The 12,356-nt window shown below is 37.1% G+C and overlaps 2 pseudogenes; one reads left to right on the forward strand and one right to left on the reverse strand.

The window, feature by feature from the left end:
- On the reverse strand, window positions 213-1,413 carry LOC110259730 (annotated as a pseudogene).
- LOC110259731 lies at window positions 7,655-8,563 on the forward strand (annotated as a pseudogene).

A 12,356-nucleotide genomic window follows, 5' to 3' on the forward strand; every position in this document is an offset into this window, starting at 1 on the left:
TACCAAAAAGAGACATCTTCAGGTAAAAATAATAAAACCTCATGCTGCATACATAATGCATATAGTTCTAGTTATCTGGTTAACAGGTAAAAAGCAAGCACTTAAGATCTTTGGCTCCAATCTTTTGTTCATTTCTTATTGATGGAATTTCATATACATTTCTTCTTCTTTGATGGCTAAACTGATTGATGGTAGAGACAGTAAGATGGTATTTACTCATCTCCACCCTGCTCAGCCTTGAGAGGAGATGAATAGTCAGCTAGCGGTTCCTCTGCTTTTGTCTCTTTGCCATCTTGTGGTTTAGGGTTTATGGGCATCTGTGCCTGTAATTGAAGTTGCAGTGGTACCAACGTTGAGGTGGCTGCTGACCCTGGGTTTCATCTCCTTGATTTTCCTTATCTTCTTTTTTTTAAAATTGTTATTTCCCCAATAAAACTTTTTTTCTACTGTACAGAATGGTGACCCAGTTATACATACATGTTTACCTTCTATTTTCTCACATTATCATGCTCCATCAGAAGTGACTAGACATAGTTCCCAGTGCTACACAGCAGGATTTCATTGCTAATCCACTCCAAAGGCAATAGTTTTCATCTATTAACCCTGAGCTCCCAATAAACCCGACTCCCTCCCCCTCCCCCTTGGCAACCACAAGTCTATACTCCAAGGCCACTTATCTTCTTCATTGCCATCGTCTCTGGATTGTCTTTGGTGTGGAGGGCCCATGTGGAATTGTGGACTATAGCCCTGATACATATTCTGTCCCACTCTCTCCCTTGTTCTCCTGCACCCTGGTTGTCAGCACCCTCCATCACTTCTCCCTGCACAGGAGGGTTGGAATCTTGTGGTCAACTCCCATCTGGTCACTGCATGTAGTAAGGTGGGAGCCTTCGCCTGAGGTAGGGCTGGTAGGGCCAGTAGGGCTGGCATGGTTGGCTCTGGCTCTGGGGAGCACTCTCTGATCCCCCATTCTTTCCCCTACTCTCACTATTCTGGCAATTCTGCTGGTAATTGTGTGGAGGACCCCTGCAACATGGATAGGTCTATAATGGTTACAGTTTGCTGCCTGTCTACCGCCTTGCCCTGGAACTCCACTAGGGCCTGTACATTTGCTGCCTCTGCACCTTTTTCTCCTTTAACAACATCAAACTCCACAGCCTCTCAATCTCTTGCACCGCCAAGGTACTTCCTGGGGTTATTCTTTGTGGCAATCTTGTGTCCAAATACATCTTCCTTAGTGCCATTCCTGTTGAAACCATATCTGTTTCTTACATTGAATCATCATTGTGATTACCTTCTTGTCCCTGTTGGCAGACACCGCAGATGTGAGGCGGCCCAGGCCTGGTCACCTCTCCCTGAGGGCGGGGGCAGCCTGGGGTGAGGCGGCTGCTGGGTCTTGGCCTCACTGCTCATGGTTGCTGTGATGGTGACTGGGCCAGTTGTGGCAGCTGCAGCTCCTTCCAGGGTGTGATGGTAACTAGGGCAGTGGTGGGAGTGGGCCTACTTAGGGCTCTCTGGGGTCTACTCTCCACTCCTGCTACCGATGGAACTCAAAACATTTTTAAAATAACTAATTACTGTCTTCTCCAGTAAGTTTTATTGCATTAGATTTTTTTTTTCAAAACTGCCTCAATAATTTGTGGGGCAATTTTTAAACTGTCTCAAATTCCATTGGTTTAGTGGCTACCCCTCCACCAACACTATATTGTCTTCATTATCCTAGACAATAAAATATGCAATATGTACATATATATGTATATATGTGAGTTCCGTTATAAAATTCAATGTAAAACCATACCAAGTCAATTGAGGCAGATGCACTAATGGCCCAGGTCTTTCAGAAATGAAGTTTTGCCTCACACACCAAAGACATAGCCATGACTGGCTGAAGTGCTTTCTGAGGGAAAAGGGAATAAGGATTAGATGTTGGAAGAAGAGAGCTATCAATACTAGTTATTACTAATAATAACTTGCATAAACAAGGACTGTAATCTAAAATTGTTATGAGTATTTCTTCTTCATTTGATTATGAAGATATCAAAATATCAAGAACCAGAGAGAACATTACCCCAGGACTTCGTATCTCTTTTGACAAAACGATAACCATTCTTTGGCTGCATGTTGAATCCTGGTATCATGTTAAGTGGATTTATGTCTTTGTTATTGCTGTTATTTGGAGATTAGTCAGCTAAGTAGATGAGTATGGTTATCAAGTTGACAAAGGATGGACTCTGACAGCTAGTTTTATGTCAACACATCCAGGCTATAGTGCCCAGCTATCAAACTATAATCTAGGAAGTATTTTGAGATATTCTGTATAAGTGATTAACACTTAAAATCAATAAGTTTTTTTTTGACTTTTTGGGGCTGCACCTGTGGCATATGGAGATTCCAAGGCTAGGGGTCTAATCGGAGCTACAACTGCCAGCCTATATCACAATCACAGCAATGCCAGATCCAAGCCACATCTGTGATCTACACTACAGCTCAGAGCAACGCCGGATCCTTAACCCACTGAGTGAGATCAGAGATTGAACCTGCAACCTCACGGTTCCTAGTTGGATTCATTGCTGCTGTGGCACAATGGGAACTCCTCAAAAAGTTTTCAGTAAAGGAGATCACCCTGTATAATTTAGGCCTCAACCAATCAGCTGAAGCTCTTACAAGCAAAGCTGAGGTTTCCCTGAGTAAGAGATTCTGCCTCAAGGCAGCTTTTTCCAAAATCAACAGTGAGAAAAGAACCAACCTAATTAGCAAATGGCCCAAACACTTAAATAGATTTTTTTACTTAAAGGGATATACAGAAGTCAAATAATTGCATAAAAGATGCTCACCACCGTTAGCCATTATTAAAATACAAATTAAAACCACAATAATGCTGTCTGTCCTACACATACGTATTTAGTCACTAGAATTAAAATAAATCACAAAATAATATAACTCAAAATTGGTACATAAAGAGATAACACTCTATTAGTGATAGCTTTCAAAGCATGGACATAATATTTCTAATATAAGTTGCTCCATGTCTCTACCCATTTTTCTTTTTTCTTTTTGTCTTTTTCTGTGGTCCTTTTCACACCATATGAAGTTTCCCAGGCTAGAGGTCTAATTGGAGCTGTAGCTGCTGGCTTATGCCAGAGCCACAGCAACTCAGTACCTGAGCCAAGTCTCTGACCTACACCACAACTCAAGACAGTGCTGCGTCCTTAACCCACTGAGCAAGGCCAGGGATTGAACCTGTAATCTCATGGCTCCTAGTAGGATTCATTAACCACTGAGCCATGATGGGAACCCCACACCCATTCTTCTTAATACAAGTAGAAATCTATTCCTGCTTCCTATGGTTAAATCTAATATTCTTCTCCATTGTATTTTGTGGGTATATGTCTTTGTGTGCTTGCAGGTGATGTTACAGAAGAAATTATTCTATCACTGCATACTCACTAAGCTGAGAGGAACCACAATTAACCTGAGGACACCAGTGGCTGGGAACTCAGTAAAGGAACTACTTGGAATTTTAGGTTGTGACAACTGAGGAGAGTTGAGGCTAGACACAGGCAGTCTTGTCTGGTCACATGGCAGTGCAGAGAGAAATATTCACAACCTCCTTTCCAGCTTGGTGTGAACCTGTAACTAAAGTTGAGTTGAGGGACTGAAATCCTATATGATGTTTTTTTTTTGTTTGTTTGTGCATTTAAAAAAGAAGAAGTGAGAGCTTCCCTTTATCCATGGCCCCCTTTCTGTAGTCCAGGGGGTTATGAGGACTGCCAGGCTAGTGTGGATGTGGAGATGGAAGATTTGTGTTTGAGATGGCATAACTGCTCACAGCCCTAGATTCCCCACTTCTGAATTTATAATGACAGAGAAATAAACTTCATTTAAGACATTGCACAATAGCATCTTTTTAAAACATCTTAGTTTGGGCTGCAGGTAATATATAATCATAAATTTCTGATTTTGCAAGGCTTCTATTTCTTAATAAACACAAAATCCGTAAGAGAGGGAGAGAATTTAGAGAGGGAGTTATAAGGACAGATATGTTGTTGTACTAAACTCCTTAATTGGCAGGCAGAAAAGTTTAGTTCAGTTAAGAAGTGGTTTGGGGAAGGAGCTAATATCCAGGGTAAAAAATAGTTCCTATTTAAAGAGCATATTTCTTATGATAATAGAACATATTGTAGACACTGGTTAACCTCTGTTTCAAATAAATGCGAATTAGCTAATCGTCAAAAAATTCTCATTTTATCTCTTGTAACTCAATCCATAAAAGTAAGCATTATCTTTAATGTCAATTCAAACAGGTGAGCATGTATCATTTTTGCCCTATAAAAAATTTAATTTTACATACATCTGTATATATTTTGCTTCTACAGAAGAACACTTATTTTGGAGAATTTAAAAGAGAAATCCTGTTATTTAATTTCAAACTCTGATTCAGACAGATTTTGACAGTATGATTCTAAGCATTATATTATCAAATGAGAAATTACAAATTATTTGGTAATATAATGGGCCAATATACCAAAGATTACTGATCTCTTCTTCATGTTCATCATCATCTTAGGTGTTAATATTTACTAAGTGATGACTATATGGTAACCATGTATTTAATATTTATATATATTAAATCTGGGGATATCCCATTAAAGTTTAATTGTATATAACTAAAAAGTAAAATACTGGATTAACCTTATTAAAATGGGTTTGCATCATTCTAATACAAAAGGAATAATTTTTTGGTTAAAATTAAGTTCAATGGTAAGTGAATCTGAAAATGCTAAAGAAATAATAGGTGGTTTTCACTTTTATTTTTGGAGATGTCTCCTAAAGGAAAACGTCTTCTGAGCTGCATTAAAAACATTTAGTTTACTGTTTATCTTCGATTTGATTTTATGAAATTGCTCTAAATAGCATTAAATGCATTGTGATATAGCTAGTATACCAAAAAAAAAATCATTATTAAAGTGGAAAGACCAGAAAAGTAAGCACAAGTTATTGAGTAAAAACAAAAGTGGCTACATATACCTGAATTATTTCATGTTTTTCTTTCTGAGTTTTATAAATAGAAGCACTAATGTTCCCCAAAGTCAGAAACCAGCAAATATGTTGCAGGATTTGTGGAAGTCTTTGTATCTGAGGTTGATTTTGAAGGTAAGTACATAAAGATAGGAGTTGAAAAATTATTTCTTAATTTGCAAATGGTTTTACATTAATAATTCCATTTAAAAGTCATAAAATATTGTTCCATTTGACAAATAATAAGTCGAGGCTAAAAGTTTTCAGTAAATGTGGACCCCATATTCTTGGCTGAAAATTCTGTTGTTCTCAGTTTCTCTGGCTATTTTATGTACCTGAGTTTCAGTATGCTTTTCAAGTGCACAACCCTACTTGAAAAGTAAGGAAACATTTAGAGAGAGGATCAAATATGAGAGAAGACCTTACATAAAGACAGATAGAAAAAAGGAATAAAGCAGGTGACAGTCTCTGAAGACAGTGGTTAACCCATCAAATGTAGATGCATGATGCATGATGGTCTGAAAAGATTGATGATTTATTCAACAATTGTAATCAGTGTCCATGTAGCACACTTTACATTGAATTAAGTAAGTGAATAAAACATGAGTAAAGGTGTCAGGATGAGATAAACAAACAAAAAACTAAAAATATATGGTTGTGTAGTATCAGACACAGGAAATTATTATTTATTAATACCACCTATCAGCCATTATGTTCTGACCATTTTAAAGACACAGTTACATTTGACATTTCCTACAATCACATTATCTTTGAGAGAACTGTGTAGTAACGAATCAAGGTTTAAATACCTTTTGTACCTTAATATGGAATCTGAAATATTGTAAATGGTAAAAGAAATTACTATTTAACTTTCCTTTTATAACTCACAGAAAATCCTCAGGATTCACAAGTTTTTATTTTATTTTACTTTTTTTGTCTTTTTTTTTTGTCTTTTTAGGGCTGAACTCATGGCATATGGAGTTTCCCAGGCTAGGAATCTAATTGGAGCTACAGCTGCTGGCCTACACCACAGCAATGCCAGATCTGAGCTGCATCTGCAACTACACCACAGCTGACAGTAACCCACTTAACCCACTGAGCAAGGCCAGGGATTGAACCCTCAACCTCATGGTTCCTGGTCAGATTCGTCTCTGCTGTGCCATGACAGGAACTCCAGGATTCACAAATTTTAGATGAACTGTTGCTTCTGCCCCATATGTGTCTATATTTTCATATGTGTATATATTTTCTTCATCTAACACTTGTAGAATATGGATATGGGTGTCTCTTCTTTGTAACAACTTAGTCTCTGTGAACTTTCAAATCAGTTAACACTATGAAAATTATGTATAACATACTGAAAAAAAGAAATAATTTGCTACTTATGCCAGAGGGAGTGAAAAGAGTATAATTTCTATCCCTCCCAAAACACACACTCACACACACACCACAGAAGTCATGCTTGAACTGTACCAGGGGAAGGAGGAGATCAGTCTGAATTCTGGGTAGGAACCATCACTTACACCTTAAGCACTATTCCAAAGAAGAAATCAAGTTGTTTCACTTTTTTTAAGCATTTAGTAAATACATTTTTGTGGAAAAAATATGCTACACATTGCATTAAAAGATGTACAGAATATCAAAAGAAACATATAATTTATGTAGTGAAAAAAGAAAAGTACAACATAAAGCTGGGCAATCTCAACCTGACATGCCTCAAATAACACACATATGTGTGCAAAAAAGAAAAAAATCAATGGATTAAATGTATTTAGCAGAATAATAGTAATTGTTGAGCAAGTAAGTAATTTAGGAAGTTCTCAGAGATGAGTTGAGGCTGATGTCTCTTTCATAGCATAAGCGTGGAGGGGTGAACATTCCAGTTAGAATTGCTTTCTTGAACAAAAATGCTAGGTGCTTCAGCCTCTGACCTCATGATGTTCCTGCATAAGAAGACCATCTTAGAGTTTCTTTTCTCTTGAATGAAAAATCTGAATAAAAATGATGAATGTTGATTTTATAGACCTTATATTGGAAAACACAGTTTTAAAATGTAAATATCCCAAGTATTGAGTGGTCAGCTCACTGATTTTGTTTATAATAAAATTAAATAGAATGTCACAGCTAAACAGGATATTGCAATAACTTTTAAAATTTTTTATATTTTATATTTATCCCTAAAGTTATCTTACATGGATTACAAAATATTTACTTGCATAATAAAATTAATTTTGAATTGATAACAATATAAAATGGAATTAAGAGGTGAGAAAAAACATGTCAACTGGAAAAAGAAAATCACTGATATAATTGAACATAAATTCAGATTTTGCATTTTGAGTATTCAGATGACTAGCAAAATTATAATCATATCTTCAGAAACAAAGAAATATAATAATCTGTAATAGAAAATGGAGACCATTTTCTAAAACCTCCAAAAAATGAGAGATTTTTTCCTTAAAACATTTAATAATAACAAAAAATATACTTCACACTTTTAGACCTCTTATCAGTTATAGGTTTTGCTTTTATAGGAAGGAAGATAATCTGGAAGGAATATAATCCTGTTTTACATAAGAAAACAAGAGCCAATGAAAGTGGATTAACAGTACAGCAGACTAAATTATTCCCGCAGATGAAATATGAAGAGAGGGAAGCAGAAGACATTGTGTCCACAGTGATGCAATTTGTACTCCTGGGATTTTCTGATCTTCCAAACCTCCAAAGGTTTTTGTTTGAGGTGTTCTACATCATTTATATCATCATCTTAATTGGAAACAGCCTCATAATAATAGTGACTAGGCTTGACACTACACTCCAGAAACTCATGTATTTTTTTCTGGAAAATGTTTCCTCTTTGGAAATCTGTTATGTGCCTGTCACTCTGCCGAGGATTTTGGTCAACTTTGGACTCAGGATAGAAGCATTTCTATGCTGAACTGTGCCACTCAAATGTGCTTCTTCCTTCTACTGGGAGCCACTGAATGTTTCCTCCTGGCTGTGATGGCCTATGACTGCTATGTGGCCATTTGTAACCCCCTGCACTATCCTCTAGTCATGAACCACAAGATGTGCATCCAACTGGCTGTTGGGTCCTGGATCAGTGGAATCCAGTGCAGAGAGGACAGATATGCCAGATTTTTTCTCTGCATTTCTGTCATTCTAACCAAATTAATCACTTCTTCTGTGACATCCCCCCATTCTGAAGCTAGCCTGTGGAGACACTTCTGTGTATGAGCTGTCTGTCTAAGTAGTGGCTTTTTGATACTTGCCCCTTACAGAAAAATCATTTCCACTGTTCTGAGTGGAACATCTAGAGGTCAGGCCATAACCTTCTCCACATGTTCTCACCTGCTGGTTGTGCTCCTATTTTGTGGATCTGTTACTATTACCTACTTAAGGCCCAAGTCTAGTCATTCTGCAGAAATTGACAAACTGCTTTCTGTTTTACACCATCATGAATTCAGTGTTTAATCTCATGATATACAGTCTTAGGAACAATGATGTGATTGCAGCACTCAGAAAAGTATTACTTAAAAAATAATGTGATGAGTTTATTCATAAATGTTTTACCCGTTTACCCCACAGTTTCAGAGAAGCATTTTATATTTTTTCTCCTTTATTAAGAATCTCATCACGGGAGTTCCTGTCATGGCTCAGTGGTTGGCAAACCTAACTAGTATCCATAGTGGTGTGGGTTCGATCCCTGGACTTGCCCAGTGTGTTGGGGATCTGGCATTGCCAAGAGATGTGGTGTAGATTACAGACATGGCTCAGATCCTGTATTGCTGTGGCTGTGGTGCAGGCCCACAGCTACAGCTCTGATTTGACCCCTAGCCTGGGAACCTCCATGTGCCATGGGTGTGGACCTGAAAATACAAAGAAGGAGAAGGAGGAGGAGAAGGAGAAAGAAGAAGGAGAAAGAAGAAGGAGAAAGGAGGAGGAGGAGGAGGAGCAGGAGCAGGAGGAGGAGGAGGAGGAGCAGGAGCAGGAGGAGGAGGAGGAGGAGGAGAAGAAGAAGCTCATCACTTTAAATATGAGTTTTAGTGTGTTTTAAGATACCTAAAAAAATTGGTGTCTTTTTATGGCCACAATCACAGCATATGGAAGTTCCCAGGACAGGGGTCAAATTGGAGCTACAACTGGAGGCCTTCACCACAGCCACGGCAATGCCAGATCTGAGCCACTCCTGAGACCTACACCACAGCTCATGCAACACTGGATCATTAATCTACTGGGCACGACCAGGAATCAAATCTGCAGCCTCACAGATAATAGTCAGTTTCTTAACCCACTGAGCCAAAACAGGAAATCCTTAAGATAATTTTAAATGTTAATCCACAATTTACTGTGCTTAAATATTTATTAGTCATAGTATCTTTAATACTCTGTCTAAATGATAATCCTGTCTTATGAATAAAAGCAAAATGTGCATCACATTTTTCACTAAAAAAAAAAAACCCAGAATTCAATCTGTTCAGATGTTTGGATTAAATTACACTGAAAATATGCAAGATTATTTACCTAAATTATTGTGTACATCTTCACGCTTGTACTTTGTTTTTTGTCTTTTGCCTATTTAAGGCCATACCCATGGAGGTTCCCAGGCTAGGGGCCAAATCCAAGCTGCAGCTCCTAGCCTACACCACAGCCACAGAAATGTGGGATCCAAGCCACATCTGAAACCTACACCACAGTTCACAGCAATGCCAGATCCTTAACCTACTGAGCTAGTCCAGGGACTGAACCCACATCCTCATGGATGCTGGTCTTGTTCGTTAACCACTGAGCCATGACGGGAACTCCTGATACTTTTTTTTCTGCACTCCTATTTGTTGACATTCTTTGATTCTATAACATGAAAACTGGTAAAAAGCAGTAAAAGTAATGAATGTTTGTGTGAAGGAGGGACTGAATGAGGGAATTCGCAGATGAATATTGCTATCCCCTACCTCAGGCTCCTGACAAAATCTAGAGCTTTCAAAGAACCAACAAACATTGGGAACATACTTCTTTAACCCACTGTATACTCATGGGGAATTATGCTATTCACAATACCAAAAGAAAAGCTCCCAGGCACTTAGTTCTCTTCCTGAGTACATGTTATAACAGAATCTTCCACTTCTCTCAACCCATTGACTTTGCAATTATCTCTATGTGCTACTTAGCAATTTTGGCCACATATGAATTTACTTTGAATCTTTTCATCTTTTTCACCACAATACTATGATAATTAATATTAAAAATATATTAATACTATGATAATATTTTAAAAAATATATATTAATTTTAAAATGTAGAAATGTTAGAATTATTTTTTAAATGACTCAGCCAGCACAATTACATTGCATTAATGTGTCTTGCCTATTCTTCCATGTCTTTAACCGTTTCTATAGGGTTTAAAATATTTAAACTTTTGAACTGATATTATCAAGGAAAATGAGCATCTGTCAATTAGAATCATTAATGCCAATCCTCCCAATTTCATTCCCAAGCACTGTTATCAACTCCAGAATTTGAGAATGATGTTTGGCTGACAGCCAGCAAGGAATCAAGTTATCCACTGCTAGAACCTCAAGGAACTAAACTCTGATAAAAATCTAATTGAACGGGAATGACCGGATCCCCACTAAAGCACACAAGAAGAAATGCAGCCTTGCCAACTTTGATTTTTATATGTGAGACACATTTTGCACCTGTGACCTACAGTGCTGTAATTAATAAATGTGTGCTGCTTTAAGTCACTCAATTTGCAGCAATTTATTACAACAGCAAGGGAAAACTAATACAGAGATTCACATAAAAAGATGTAGACAATTTTATAGACATACTGAGGATATAGAAGTGTAAATCTTCTATCTCCAAATGAATTTAACTGTAGAGTTTGGATTTTTGAAATACTCAATTCCCAGCCTTCTTTCTAGCCACATATGAGGAGATGGCTCAATTCTTGCTGATGAGATGGATGCAGATGTCAGCAAGTGCTCTGTCCTTTGCTTCCCTTCCTTTCATTCTTGGAAGTATGCAGATGTTACATCTGGAAAAGCAGGAAGATACAAGAAGCCCGGCCCTCTGATGTTGTTATTTTTAAAGCACAAGGCAATTCTTATCATCCCACCAGAAATTTTGCTGTGTGAATTAGATAAATGTTTTAATGTATAGGCTTCAATGTGATGCTAAAGGAGGAAATGTTTACCACTTTAAAAATGTTACATTTTATCATCAAATTTCTTACAGCTCCTATATGCTTGTGACATTTTAAAGGGTTGCTAAATCTCTAGGCTTTGCAGATTTTCTTTACTAGTTGGCTCACAAAGAATATGACCCCATTGCCATCATTTGAAATGTTATCACAAGGTTGGGAAAAGTATTTTGAGAGCTTATTATTAATAATATCTATATTAGTACTGATACCTGGCTATGTTTAAACCTTTCTTTGAACATTCATACAATCATGATAAGTTCCTCTAACTAAAATTTTGTCTTTAAAATAACGTCTGCTAATTATTTATAAATGGCCTTGTAAAGAAGGAGTTTTTCTCCCATCTTGACATTTTTTAATTTTTCATTTTTGAAACACAGCACAATTTTAGAGCATTGTGCAAATATTGTAACATTTGTGACATAACCAATGCATCATTGAACATGTGTCCCTCTCTATAGTCTGTATTGACCAAGAGCATGAGAGTTTCTGTGATGAGCAAATGACTCTGGGCAGCAACAAGATCTCCCGTTGTATCTACTCTGATTATTTCTAAACATGCAGCCTAACCTTGGAAGTGGATTTGTCAAGGGAGATTGGTTGGTAAATGAGGATGAAATGTACGCTTTAGGCTGGATCAGGGGAATGGCCATGTATAACATCATAGAAATGCTTTTGTTAATTGATAGCATTTTAAAAAGTATTTTAAACTTACATATGGTAAATTGTAAATTAAAATGTAAATTAAAATGTACTTTTTAGTTTTAAGTTATGTGAGAACTTTAGCAAATACATACAGCTCTGTAATCAAAAGCACCATCAAGATACAAAAGTCTATTGTTACCGAGTCCAAACTCATTCTGCTCCCCACACAGCAAGTCAATATATTGGAAAATGGGGCTTGGGACAAGGAATAGTGACTGTATTTAGAAAGCAAGCAGACCAAGAAGATGATGTACTAGAGTTTTGGAAAGCCATTTTACTTAAGTCAGAATTCAGGCTTCTTTTATACTAAAAGGATGATGTACTAGTGTTTTGGAAAGCCATTTTACTTAAGTCAGAATTCAGGCTTCTTTTATACTAAAAGGATGATGTACTAGTGTTTTGGAAAGCCATTTTACTTAAGTCAGAATTC

Source organism: Sus scrofa, chromosome 2, assembly GCF_000003025.6.
Source record: "Sus scrofa isolate TJ Tabasco breed Duroc chromosome 2, Sscrofa11.1, whole genome shotgun sequence".
Lineage (NCBI taxonomy): Eukaryota > Metazoa > Chordata > Mammalia > Artiodactyla > Suidae > Sus > Sus scrofa.